This window comes from Caretta caretta, chromosome 3 (assembly GCF_965140235.1).
Source record: "Caretta caretta isolate rCarCar2 chromosome 3, rCarCar1.hap1, whole genome shotgun sequence".
Lineage (NCBI taxonomy): Eukaryota > Metazoa > Chordata > Testudines > Cheloniidae > Caretta > Caretta caretta.
In genome coordinates, this window is record NC_134208.1 from 124,026,090 (window position 1) to 124,039,734 (window position 13,645).

General features: G+C 43.5%; 1 protein-coding gene and 1 long non-coding RNA gene across 5 annotated transcripts in view; both read right to left on the bottom strand.

The window, feature by feature from the left end:
- PRKN (parkin RBR E3 ubiquitin protein ligase) overlaps nucleotides 1-13,645 on the bottom strand; it is a 1,262,808-nt gene that overhangs the window by 1,239,723 nt on the left and 9,440 nt on the right. The gene's annotated exons all lie outside the window — the stretch shown is intronic.
- On the bottom strand, nucleotides 7,464-10,890 carry LOC142071427 (uncharacterized). The gene is made up of 2 exons (XR_012667458.1): nucleotides 8,970-10,890; nucleotides 7,464-8,024 (listed from the first exon to the last, which is right to left on the bottom strand). It is a non-coding gene; the product is annotated as an uncharacterized LOC142071427 (long non-coding RNA).

Below are 13,645 nucleotides of genomic sequence, written 5' to 3' on the forward strand. Positions count from 1 at the left end.
TTTGTGTATTTTTATCTGTTTGCTAATTGGAAAGTAAGTCAGTTAGAAATTTAAATATAATATAATCTTATATGTATATAGTGCCTTTTATATCATAGGTTCCTAAAATATTTTACGAACTAGGAGCCTGAGCCTGATGTCAGTGGGAGCTGAAAGTGTTCAGTGCCCCCTAGAAGACACTCATCCCCATACAGAATCAGGCCCTATATTTATATGTGTACACCCTCCTCCCCCACATCCCCCATCCCTGTAGCAGTCAGCTGGTGCAGAACATGCCATGTAACAGTGAAAGGAAGAGACATTTTGGCAGAGGGTAGTAGGGCAAATCCATATTCTGGTGTGTCAGGGGAACTTTACTGTCTACAGAGAGGAGAGATTTCAGAGTAGCAGCCATATTAGTCTGTATTCGCAAAAAGAAAAGGAGTACATGTGGCACCTTAGAGACTAACAAATTTATTTGAGCATAAGCTTTCGTGAGCTACAGCTCACTTCATCGGATGCATTGTTAGTCTCTAAGGTGCCACAAGTACTCCTTTTCTTAGAGAGGAGAGAGAACTTCAGGGGTGTATTTTTTTTGTTTCTTGCTTTCTTGTCTTGTAAAGGCCTTCTCTGAAAGATCCAAACACAGGAAACTGCAAAGAAGAAGGTGTTGCATTATACATCAAGAATATATACACTGGCAGATCAGTTGAAAGTCTCTGGATAAAGATAAAAGGGGGAAAAATAAAGGTGATGTCATCGAAGGGGGTCTACTATACACCACCAAATCAGGAGGAGGAGGTGGATGAGATATTTCTACAACAAATAACAGAACTATCTGAAACACAAGACCTAGTAGTAATGGGGAACTTTAACTATCCAGACATCTGTTGGAAAAGTAATATGGCAAAACACAACATTTCCAGTAAGTTCTTGGAATATACTGGGGACAAGTTTTTGTTTCAGAAGGACAGCCATTTTAGATTTCATTCTGACCAACAGGGAGGAACTGGTAGCAAACCTGAAGGTGGAAGGCCATTTGGGTGAAAGCGGTCATGAAATCATAGATTTTATGATTCTAAGGAAAGGAAGAAATGAGAGCAGCAGAATAAGAACAACGGACTTTAAAAAAGCAGACTCTAACTTGGAGAACTAGTATGTAAGGTCCCATGGAAGAAAATATAAGGAATAAAGGAGTTCCGGAGAGCTGTCAGTTTCTCAGAAAGACAATATTAAAGGCACAACATCAAACTATCCCAATGCAAAGAAAGATAAAAAGAACAGTAAGAGACCAGGATGGATCCATCAAGAGTTCTTTACTAACCTGAAAATAAAAAGTGGAAACATGGATGAATTGCTAAGGAGCAGTACAAAAGAATAGCACAAGCATGTAGGGACAAAATCAGAAAGTATAAGGCACAAAACAAGCACTTAGGAAGGGACACAAAAGGCTAGAAGAGGTACTTTAAATAAGAAGCAAGAGAAAGACAAAGGAAAGTGTAAGTCCTCTACTTAGAGGGGAAAGAGCGCTAATAGCTGATGACATCAAGAAGCCTGGGGTGTTTAATGCCTATTTTGCTTTTCTCTTCACTAAAAAGGTTAATCGTGACCAGATACATAGCATAATTAATATTAACTGCAAAGAGAAAAAAGAATGGTTTCAGAGTAACAGCCGTGTTAGTCTGTATTCGCAAAAAGAAAAGGAGTACTTGTGGCACCTTAGAGACTAACCAATTTATTTGAGCATGAGCTTTCGTGAGCTACAGCTCACTTCATCGGATGCATACCGTGGAAACTGCAGCAGACTTTATATACACAATTCTCTGTGTGTATATAAAGTCTGCTGCAGTTTCCACAGTATGCATCCGATGAAGTGAGCTGTAGCTCACGAAAGCTCATGCTCAAATAAATTGGTTAGTCTCTAAGGTGCCACAAGTACTCCTTTTCTTTTTAGAAAAAAGAATGAAAGCCAAAATAGAACAAGAACAAGTTACAGAATTTATTTAGGTAAGCTAAGTATATTGAAGTTAGCAGGATGTGATGAAATTCATCCTAGGGTACTTCAGGATCTAGTTGAAGCAATCTTGGAACAGTTAGCAATTATCATTGAGAATTCATGGAAAAAAGGTAAGGTCCCAGAAGACTGAAGAATGGAAAACATAGTACCTATCTTCAAAAAGTGGAACACAGAGGACACAGAGAATTATAGACTAGTCAGCCTAACTTAGATAACTGGAAAGATACCGAACAAATTATTAATCAATTAGTGAGCATCTAGATGATAACAGGGTTATAAGGAATAGCCAGCCTGGATTTATCAAGAACAAATCATGCCAAACCAACCTTATTTTCTGCTTTGATAGGGTTACTGGCCTAGTGGATGGGAGGAGCAGTAGATGTGATACAACTTGATTTTAGTAATGCTTTTGAGACAGTCCCACATGACATTCTCATTAGCTGATTAGGGAAATGTGGCCTAGATGAAATTACCATAAAATAGGTGCACAGTAAGTTGAAAGATCATACTCAAAGAGCAATTACAATGGTTCACAGTCAAAATGGGAAGGTGCATCTAGTGGGGCCCCGAAGGGGTCAGTCCTGGTTCTGGAACTATTTAATATTTTCATCAATGTCTTGGATAATGGAATGGAGAGTATGCTCATAAAATCTGCAGAGGACACCAAGCTGGGAGAGGTTGCAAAGACTTTGGAGGACAGGATCAGAATTCAAAACAACCTCAGTAAATTGGATAACTGGTCTGAAATCAACAATATGGAATTAAATAAACACTAATGTAAAATATTTCACTTAGGAAAGAAAAAGCAAACGCACAACTACAAAATGGGGAATAATTAGCGAGGTGAAGGTACTTCTAAAAAAGATCTGGGGGTCATAGCGGATCACAAATTGAATATGAGTCAACAATGTGATACAGTTGCAAAACAGGCTAATACTATTCTGGGGTTTATTAACAGGAGTTTCTTATGTAAGACACAAGAGATAACTGTCCTGCTCTACTCAGCACTAGTGAGGCCTCAGCTGGAGTACTGTGTCCAATTCTGGGTGCCACACTTGAGGAAAATCTCCATCACTGGGGATTTTTAAGAGCAGGTTAGACAAACACCTGTCAGGAATGGTCTAGATAATTAGTCCTGCCACAAGTGCAGGGGACTGGACTAGATGACCTCTCAAGGTCCCTTCCAGTTCTATGATTCTATGAAAGATGTTGATAAATTAAAGAGACTCCAGAAGAGAGCAACAAACATGATAAAAGGTTTAGAAAACCTGAGCTATGAGGACAGGTTACAAAAACTGGGCATGTTTAGCCATGAGAAAAGACGACTGAGGAAGGACCTGATAACACCAAATATATTAAGGGCTGTTAAAGAGAAGATGTGGATCTTTTTTTCCCCATGTCCGTTAAAGATAGTACACAAAGTAATCTGCTTAATCAGTAGCAAAGGAAATTTAGGTTACATATTAGGAAAAATCTTTCTAAATATACTGATAGTTAAGTATTGGAATAGGCTTCCAAGGGAGGTTGTGGAATCCCCATAACTGGAGGTTTTTAAGAATAAGAGTTGAGAAAAACCTCTCAGAGATCATCTAAGTTTACTTGGTTGTGCCTCAGCACAGCAGGCCAGACATGATGACTTCTCAAGGCCCTTCCAGCCCTACGCTTCTATGATTCTATTTACCTGACATTATTTAACCATTGGTTTCAAGAAGTCTGAGTATTCAAAATTTGAAACATTAATTATCCCCCCTTTTTTCTGACCTACTGATAAAATGAATTCTGATATCTGCGTTAGTGTCGTGTATAGAGGGCAATACTAAAAAGATGGAAAGACAGAAAGAAAGACCTACCACATCCACAAAAGAACCCAACCCTCTCTATGCTTTGTAAGATACAAAAACTTTTCTGCATATTTCCCATATGCCATAATACACGGGTGGCCAACCTGAGCCTGAGAAGGAGACAGAATTTACCAATGTCCATTGCCAAAGAGCCACAGTAATACATCAGCAACCCCACATCAGCTCCCCTACCACCCCTCCCAGCGCCTCTCACCCACCGGCAGCCTGGCCGATCAGTGCTTCCCCCTCCCTCCCCACATCTCCCAATCAGCTGTTTCCTGGCATGCAGGAGAGGAGCAAGGGCATGGCAGGCTCAAGGGAGAGGGTGGGAAGGGGTGGAGTAGGGGCAGGGCCTGTGGCAGAGCCAGAGGTTGAGCAGTGAGCACCCCTCCAGCACATTGGAAAGTTGGCGCCTGTAGCTCTAGCCCCGGAGTCGGTGCCTATACGAAGAGCCGCACATTAACTTCTGAAGAGCCACATGTGGCTCCGGAGACACAGGTTGGTCACCGTTGCTAATATAACATTAAGATTTACTTTAGTAAATGTAACAAGATTCTTCAGATACAAAACTTTCATAGAATCAACGTATTTTCCAAACACAAGATAACCATATATATAACTGCATCAAGCACTAGATTTTATCGACTTGCAACTGGCTCAAAAACAATCAAATGAACAAACAAACAAACCAACAAAAATAAAAAACCACCATCACCAAAGAAAGCAAAGAGCTATGCAGGAAATACGGGAGCTCCGCGAACTGTCAGATATATAAAAGCCTTTAGATAATTTTACACTATCAGTTTAAATACATTAAATAGTATGATATCATATCTTCAAGAACTGGGATCTAAGTAACCACTTTAGGACCTCTCAGATTACTTATTAGATGAAGCAAAACACATATTACTGGGAACTGTTGACCCATGTACCTCACTTGAAAACCCCACTGTTCAAATGAAACACCCACAGTGATACACAGCAGCAAAGGCATTAAACTGAAAGGCAATATTGGCTTGAAAACAAGCAACAACAACAAAAAGATATTTCAGCATGTCATCATTACACTATTTGGGTAACATCAGGGAGACAGTTCCTGATATATAACAGATTGGGAAATGAGCTGCCTTCAAAACATGCACCAGTCCTTGGCCTTAATCTCCCAATGAGGTATATCTATATTACTGCATGTGCATTATGAGAATTATCAGCCATCTGTAATTTTCTGAGCACAGAATGTAGGTTTAAACTCACAAATCTAAAATTATACCATTTATTTATATAATTGTTAGAGGATGGATCTCTAATCCCACTTAGCACATGAAAAAAGGGATAAGAAATACAGAATAGTAACTATTGTCGAATACTGTCTTGGTTGTACACGCACAGCTGCCATTGAAATCTATGGGAACTTAAGCACACCCTTCCAAAGGCAGAATTTGGCCCTAAATCTGAAAAAAACCCTAACAGTATAAGGTATACTTTCACACCAAAATACATAAATAAAATGTTTACAAGAGTTTTGGTCTTTTAAAAGACGTAAGAACAATCAAAATTATACTCCTACAATTCATGTATGGCATATCACTGATTTTAGAAGTCCCCTTTATAGAACAGTACATTCATTCAGATCCAAATAACAGTCTATTTTTATCACTCTCCAGTACCTCTGTATTTGTAAGAAGTCAGCAAGTTTGGCAGTTCTCACAAATTTGTTGCAAACTTGATAGGATTCACAGAACAATGAAGTAATTTGCAAGGTATAAGATCTCATGCTATACAGGTCAGCTAATCCTTGTAATGATTAGGAGGGAATACTTTTCACCCTGTAAAAGCACTGCATAATTGGCCAGATACTTTTTTCCCCTTTCCAGTGGATGAGACTGAAGTATAAGGGTATGTCTACACTACGAAATTAGGTCAATTTTATAGAAGTTTATTTTTAGAAATCAATTTTATACCGTCGATTCTGTGTGTCCCCACTAAGTGCATTAGGTCGGCGGAGTGCATCCTCACTACTGTGGCTAGCATTGACTCAGAGAGTGGTGCACTGTGGGAAGCTATCCCACAGTTCCCGCAGTCTCCGCTGCCCATTGGAATTCAGGGTTAAGCTCCCAATGCCTCATGGGGCAAAAACATTGTCGTGGGTGATTTTGGGTACATGTCGTCAGTCTCCCCTCCCTCCGTGAAAGCAACTGCAGACATTCTTTTCACACCTTTATTCCTGGGTTACCCATGCAGACGTCATAGCACAGCAAGCATGGAGCCCTCTCAGCTCACCACTGCTGTTGCAAGCACTGTAAACACCTCGCGCTTTATACTGCAATATGTGCAGAACCTGCCTAAGAGACGGCAGCATGCAAACGATTGAGAGGAGGACATGAACACAGATGTTCCTGAAAGCACGGGATGTGGCAATTGGGACATCATGACGGCAGTGGGGCTGGTTGATACAGTGAAAAGCCGATTCTGGGCCCGGCAAATAAGCACAGACTGGTGGGACCACATAGTCTTGCAGATATGGGATGATTTACAGTGGCTGCAAAACTTTCGCATGTGTAAAGCCACTTTCCTGGAACTCTGTGAGTTGCTTTCCCCCCACCCTGAAGCGCAGGAATACCAAGATGAGAGCTGCCCTGACAGTTGAGAAGTTAAGTGGTGATAGCCCTGTGGAAGCTTGCAATGACTGACTGCTACCAGTCAGTCGGGAATCAATTTGGAATGGGCAAATCTACTGTGGGGACTGCTGTGATTCATGTAGCCAATGCAATCACGGACGTTCTGCTATCAAGGGTAGTGACTCTGGGAAATGTGCAGGTCATAGTGGATGGCTTTGCTGCAATGGGTTTCCCTAACTGTGGTGGGGTAATACATGGAACGCATATCCCTATCTTGGCTCTGGACCACCTGCCAACCGGTACATAAACCGCAAGGGGTACTTCTCAATGGTGCTGCAAGCACTGGCGGATCACAAGGGACTTTTCAACATGGGATGGCTGGGAAAGGTGCATGATGCTCGCATCTTTAGGAACTCCAGGCTGTTTGAGCAGCTGCAAGAAGGGACTTACTTCCCAGACCAGAAAATTACTGTTGCGGATGTTGAAATGCCAATAGTTATCCTTGGAGATCCAGCCTACCTCTGGCTCCCATGGCTCAGGAAGCCATACACAGGCAGCCTGGACAGTAGTAAGGACCAGTTCAACTATTGGCTGAGCAAGTGCAGAATGGTGGTAGAATGTGCCTTTGGATGTTTAAAAGCTTGCTGGCGCTGTCTGCTGACTAGGTTAGACCTCAGCACAACCAATATTCCCATTGTTATTGCTGCTTGCTGTGCGCTCCATAATATCTGTGTGAGTAAGGGGGAGATGTTTATGGCAGGGTGGGAGGTTGAGGAAAATCACCTGGCTGCCAATTTTGAACAGCCAGACACCTGGCTGATTAGAAGAGCACAGGTAGGCACGCTGCGCATCAGAGAGGCTTTGAAAACCAGTTTCATGACTGGCCAGTGTGACAATTGTGTGTGTTTCTCCTTAATGCAAACCCGCCCCCTTTGTTGATTTTAATTCCCTGTAAGCCAACCACCCTCCCCCCTTTGATCATAGCTGGCAAAGGAAATAAAGTCACTATTGTTTTGAAACCATGCTTTCTTTCTTTATTAATTTTAAAAAAAAGGGAGATAACTGATAAGGTAGCCCAGGTGGGGTAGGGGAGGAGGAGAGGAGGGAAGGATAAGGCCACACTGTTTATTGCAGCCAAACTACAAATCAAAACTCTTTGAATGACAGCATTCTGTTGCTTGGGCCATCCACTGGAGTGGAGTGGCTGGATGCCTGGAGCCTCCTCCCATGCATTCTTGGGCATCTGGGTGAGGAGGATATGTAACTTGGGGAGGAGGGCAGGTGGTTGTACAGTGGATGCAGCAGCAGTCTGTGCTCTTATTGGCTTTCTTGCAGCTCCACAAGACACCTGAGCATGTCCGTTTGCTCCCCCATTAGCCTCAGCATTGCATCCTGCCTCTTCTCATCACGCTCACTTAATGCTTTCCATTCATTCAGCTGTGCCCTATCAGTGCGGGAGAACTGCATGAGCTCGGAAAACACATCATCGCGAGTCCAGTTTTTTTCACCTTCTAATCTGCGATAACCTCAGGGATGGAGATGATAGGGGGAGCATAGAAACATTTGCACCTGCAGGGGGATAAAAAGGGAGAGTAAAATTTAAGATGATACATTTCTGAGAACAAAAGGGAGACTCTTTCACAGTGAATCAAGCAATTCATAGCAGACAGCACATGTGCTTTAGGTACCAGGTCGCATTTTGCCTTTTATATTGAGCGCCTGCCGGTGTCGTGACACATCACACACGGCTGGGCAACAGAATTTGATTTACAGGCAGCCATGGTAAGCCAAAGGTTACACGGGTTTGGATTCTAACACCTTCATAACATATGGGAATGTTTTCAAACTACAGCGTCCTCCTTTCCCATAGCAAGCAATGCCGGTTGGGTTTGACATTTAAAAGGAGGGGCTGCGGTTTTCAGGTGGATGTGCAGCACACACCTCCCCCAACCCCTCCCCAAGGCTATTTGGGATGATCTCTTCACCCCTCCCCCCGCCGCATGGCTATTCTCAGGAATGATCCCTTTTAGCCAAGCCCAAATAGCCCAGCATGAATGCGGTCCTTTTGCTGTTCCGTTACAAAAATTCCCCTATTTCAACTAGGTGACCATGAATAATATCACTCTCCTGAGGCTAAGAAAGAAAGATAAAGATGGAATGTTGCTTGAATGTGACCAAAACCCAGGGCCATTCGCTGCCATGCTTTGTGCTACAATGATTCCAGACTACTTGCTACTGGCTGACCAAACAGGAAATGGCTTGGCGTGGTAAAATGTCCTACCGTGGAGGACGAAATAAGGCCTCCCCAGAAACCTTCTGCAAAGGCTTTCAGAGTACCTTCAGGAGAGCTTCATGGAGATGTCCCTGGAGGATTCCCGCTCCATCCCCAGACACGTTAACACACTTTTCCGGTAGCTATACTGGCCATGAATGCATCCCAAGTCTTCAGGGCAAACCAAACATTAAACACTATTGCTTTAAAACCCTGTACTGTAGTTACAAATGTGCACTCACCAGAGGTGCCTTCTCCGCCTTCAGGGTCAGGGATCCCGCCTTGAGAGGGTATTGGCTCCAGGGTGATGAAAAGGTCCTGGCTGCCGGGGAGAACGGATTCACCACTTGCCTGCTGTGCATTCTCCTCCTCCTTTTCCTCATCCGCAAAATCCTCCTCCATGTTGCATGAGACTCCCCCCTTGTACGTGTCCACGGACAGTGGTGGCCTAGTGGTAGGGTTCCCCCGCCCCCCAGAATGCCATGCAGCTGATCACAGAAGCAGCATGTATGGGGCTCTGACCCAGAGCAACCATTTGCCTCCTTTGTCTTTTGGTAGGCTTGCCTGAGCAACTTGACTTTTACATGGCACTGCTGTGTGTCCCTGTTGTAGCCTCTGTCCATCATGCCCTGTGCGATTTTGTGCATATATATTAGCATTTCTTCTTTTTGATCGGAGTTCTGCCTGCACAGATTCTTCTCCCCATACAGCAATCAGATCCAGTGTCTCCCGTTTGCTCCATGCTGGAGCTCGTTTGCGATTCCGGGGGGACTGCATGGTCACCTGAGCTGTTGAGTTCGCCGTACTGACCAAACAGAAAATGAAATTCAGAAGTTCCTGGGGCTTTTCCTGTGTATCTGGCTAGCGCATTGGAGTTGAAAGTGCTGTCCAGATCGGTCAAATTGGAGCACTCTGGGATAGCTCCCGGAGGCCAATAACTTCAATTTGCATCTGCACTACCCCAAATTCGACCCACCAAGGTCAATTTTAGCGCTACTCCCCTCGACGGGGAGGAGAACAGAAGTCGATTTTAAGAGCCCTTTAGGTCGACGGAACGGGGTTGCTTGTGTAGACACATTCATTATAAAATCGACCCAACGCAGCTAAATTCGACCTAACCCTGTAGTGTAGACCACGGCTTAGTCACAGATCTCTGCTGGAGGAAAGATACTGAACTAGATACACTATTGCTCTAATATAGTATAATAAACTATAAGTTCCTATAAGTCTTAAAGGGAAGCCTTCTGACTGTGATAAATTAAAAACCTTTCTTACAAACTCTTTCAACATATATATTACCAATTAATCCTTTATATAGTTCAAGATTTATGTATAATAAGGATGTATTTGCAAAACATTGTGTACTCTGAGGCCTGCTAGACCGAAATGCTTCAGCAGTATGGAAATTTTGCAGCTGAGTCACCTCCAATTGTACTAGATTGCTACATGTAACCCAGGTAGAGGGGAAGAGACACCTAACCACCTATAATTTAGTTAGGCTGCCTTAATTATCAGAGATGCAGTCTCAACATGAGCTTTAAACTGGGAGTGATCTGACCTTCCCTGTATTATCAATTCAGTAGACATATAAATATATCAATTGCCACTGAAGCTGAGAATGTCCTGTTACTTTTGGGACTGACCACTAAAACAAACTGCTTACCAAATTACTAGCTAATTTACTAGATTAACCTGTTAACTAATTTGATTTGTTATATTATCCCATTTCCTTTAATTTGACTTGCTACATGTATTTTATCTAATGCTTTTTGCATAGTTATTTAGTTAATAAAATGCATAAAACTGGAAACCTGTCTGGTTAGGATGTTTGTTCTCCAAATGTTAGGGTTCAGGACGTGAGGAGACAGATAACTGACTCAACTCTGTGGCCCCTCTAGTAGTGCTCCAAAGAAATGTCCCTGTAGTCTTCACATAACAGGTGACCAAACACAGATACTTTTTGTTTTTGAAGGAAAGTCAATTTATGTATTGATCATTTCTTTTAATCATCAATGTAGGCTCCAGAACAGGGAGGGGCAAACTTTTTGGCCCGAGGGCACATCTGGGAACAGAAATTGTATGGCGGGCTCACAAAATTGGGGTTGGGGTGCATGAGGGGGTGAGGGCTCCAGCTGGAGGTGTGGGCTCTGGGGTGGGGCTGGGGATGAGGAGTTTGGGGTGTAGGAGGGGGCTCCAGACTGGGACTGAGGAGTTTGGAGGGCAGGAGGGGTATCAGGGCTGGGGCAGGGAGCTGGGGTGCAGGCTCCAGCTAGGGGTGCGGGCTCTGGGGTGGGGCTGGGGATGAGGGGTTTAAGGTGCAGGAGGGTGCTCCGGACTGGGATCGAGGGGTTCGGAGGGCAGGAGGGGGATCAGGGCTGGGGCAGGGGGTTGGGGTGCAGGGAGAGGCTCAGCGGTGTAGGCTCCAGGCCGTGCTTATCTCAAGCGGTTCCTGGAAGCAGCAGCATGTCCCTTCCTTGGCTCCTATGCGGAAGCACAGCCAGATGGCTCTGCATGCTGCCCCATCCACAGGCACCGCCCCTGCAGCTCCCATTGGCTGCAGTTCCTGGCCAATGGGAGCTGCAAGGGCAGCGTGCAGAGCAGAGCCCCCTGGCTGCCCCTACACCTAGGAGCTGGTAGGGGGCCATGCCACTGCTTCCAGGAGCCGCGTGAAGCTGCCCCTAACCCTGCTCCCTGGCTGGAGAGGGGCTAGTCCCAGACCCCGCTCCCCAACAGGAGCTCGAGTGCCGGATTAAAATGGCTGGTGGGCTGGATGCGGCCTGAGGGCCGTAGTTTGCCCACCCCTGCTCCAGAACCTTTGAGGTGAATACCAGCTGGTCAATTGAAAGGCTGAAAAATTCCCCAAAATTCCTACACTCACCACAATTCACATTTTCAGAAGAACAAAATGTGAATAAGGCTGCACTCATACAAATCATATTTGAACTATATAAGTAGTTAGTTGGATAACTAGCGGATATGATAAAATAGGATTTTATATTTCTTGCTGTCCAAGGCAACAAGTTATGCAAACATTAATTATATCATTCATGTCATGGTCTCAGTCTACCCTGACCCATCATTCTGAATCTGCTACAAAAGCTAGGTCTCCTGTCTTGCTACATTGCTGGCACTTACTTAAACTAGTATTCTCTCTGCATAATTAACTCAAGTGGTTTTACTCAGCAACCTAAAATCTAGTCACACCCTGGCTCTGAGGCAGTTCTAATTTACTCAACATGATATATCAAGGAATGTTTTGCTTTGGTTTGCTTTAGCTTAAAGGAAATGAATATTAGTCTAGTTGAAAAACTATTTTTAAAGGGAGTTACTGAAACATGAGGTAAATATCCTCGATCTAGATACATTGCAAAGCCTTCAAGAATCCGACTCAATGATAAAAATGGATGGCAAAAAGGCAAACTTACTAGTGAATTGTACATTTTGTGTTCGGCTACTGAAAGTACTCATCTATTGAATATCTATAACCTATCTTACCTATAGTTTCCCTTTTTAAAATTCTAGGTCCTTTAATGACACATGAACCCTAAGAGCAAAGAATGTGTACAGTGAATAAAAATTAAAATATAGGCAGAGGATTAAGCATAATTTACAGTATCTGTCTAGTGATGCCTCTTCACCCACACTGACCCTAGCACTGCTACAGACCACATTCCATCACTATCTACCCAAAATTTCAGAGTAAAAGCCGCGTTAGTCTGTATTCGCAAAAAGAAAAGGAGTACTTGTGGCACCTTAGAGACTAACCAATTTATTTGAGCATAAGCTTTCGTGAGCTACAGCTCACTTCATCGGATGCATACTGTGGAAACTGCAGAAGACATTATATACACAGAGACCATGAAACAATACCTCCTCCCACCCCACTCTCCTGCTGGTAATAGCTTATCTAAAGTGATCACTCTCCTTACAATGTGTATGATAATCAAGTTGGGCCATTTCCAGCACAAATCCAGGTTTTCTCACCCTCCGCTCCCCCACACACAAACTCACTCTCCTGCTGGTAATAGCCCATCCAAAGTGACCACTCTCTTTACAATGTGTATGATAATCAAGGTGGGCCATTTCCAGCACAAATCCAGGTTTTCTCACCCCCCCCCCTTTTTTTTTTCAAAAAACCACACACACAAACTCACTCTCCTGCTGGTAATAGCCCATCCAAAGTGACCACTCTTCTTACAATGTGTATGATAATCAAGGTGGACCATTTCCAGCATAAATCCAAGTTTAACCAGAATGCCTGTTTCCCCTTGTTTTTTCCTAACCCCGCTCCCCCCCCCCCCCAGACATTCTGGTTAAACTTGGATTTATGCTGGAAATGGTCCACCTTGATTATCATACACATTGTAAGAAGAGTGGTCACTTTGGATGGGCTATTACCAGCAGGAGAGTGAGTTTGTGTGTGTGGTTTTTTGAAAAAAAAAAGGGGGGGGGGTGAGAAAACCTGGATTTGTGCTGGAAATGGCCCACCTTGATTATCATACACATTGTAAAGAGAGTGGTCACTTTGGATGGGCTATTACCAGCAGGAGAGTGAGTTTGTGTGTGGGGGAGCGGAGGGTGAGAAAACCTGGATTTGTGCTGGAAATGGCCCAACTTGATTATCATACACATTGTAAGGAGAGTGATCACTTTAGATAAGCTATTACCAGCAGGAGAGTGGGGTGGGAGGAGGTATTGTTTCATGGTCTCTGTGTATATAATGTCTTCTGCAGTTTCCACAGTATGCATCCGATGAAGTGAGCTGTAGCTCACGAAAGCTTATGCTCAAATAAATTGGTTAGTCTCTAAGGTGCCACAAGTACTCCTTTTCTTTTTACCCAAAATTTGAATTTATGGCCAAAATAATAGGAAATAGGAATATTGCAGAGGATAATATAAAGTATCCTGTTGACATTAT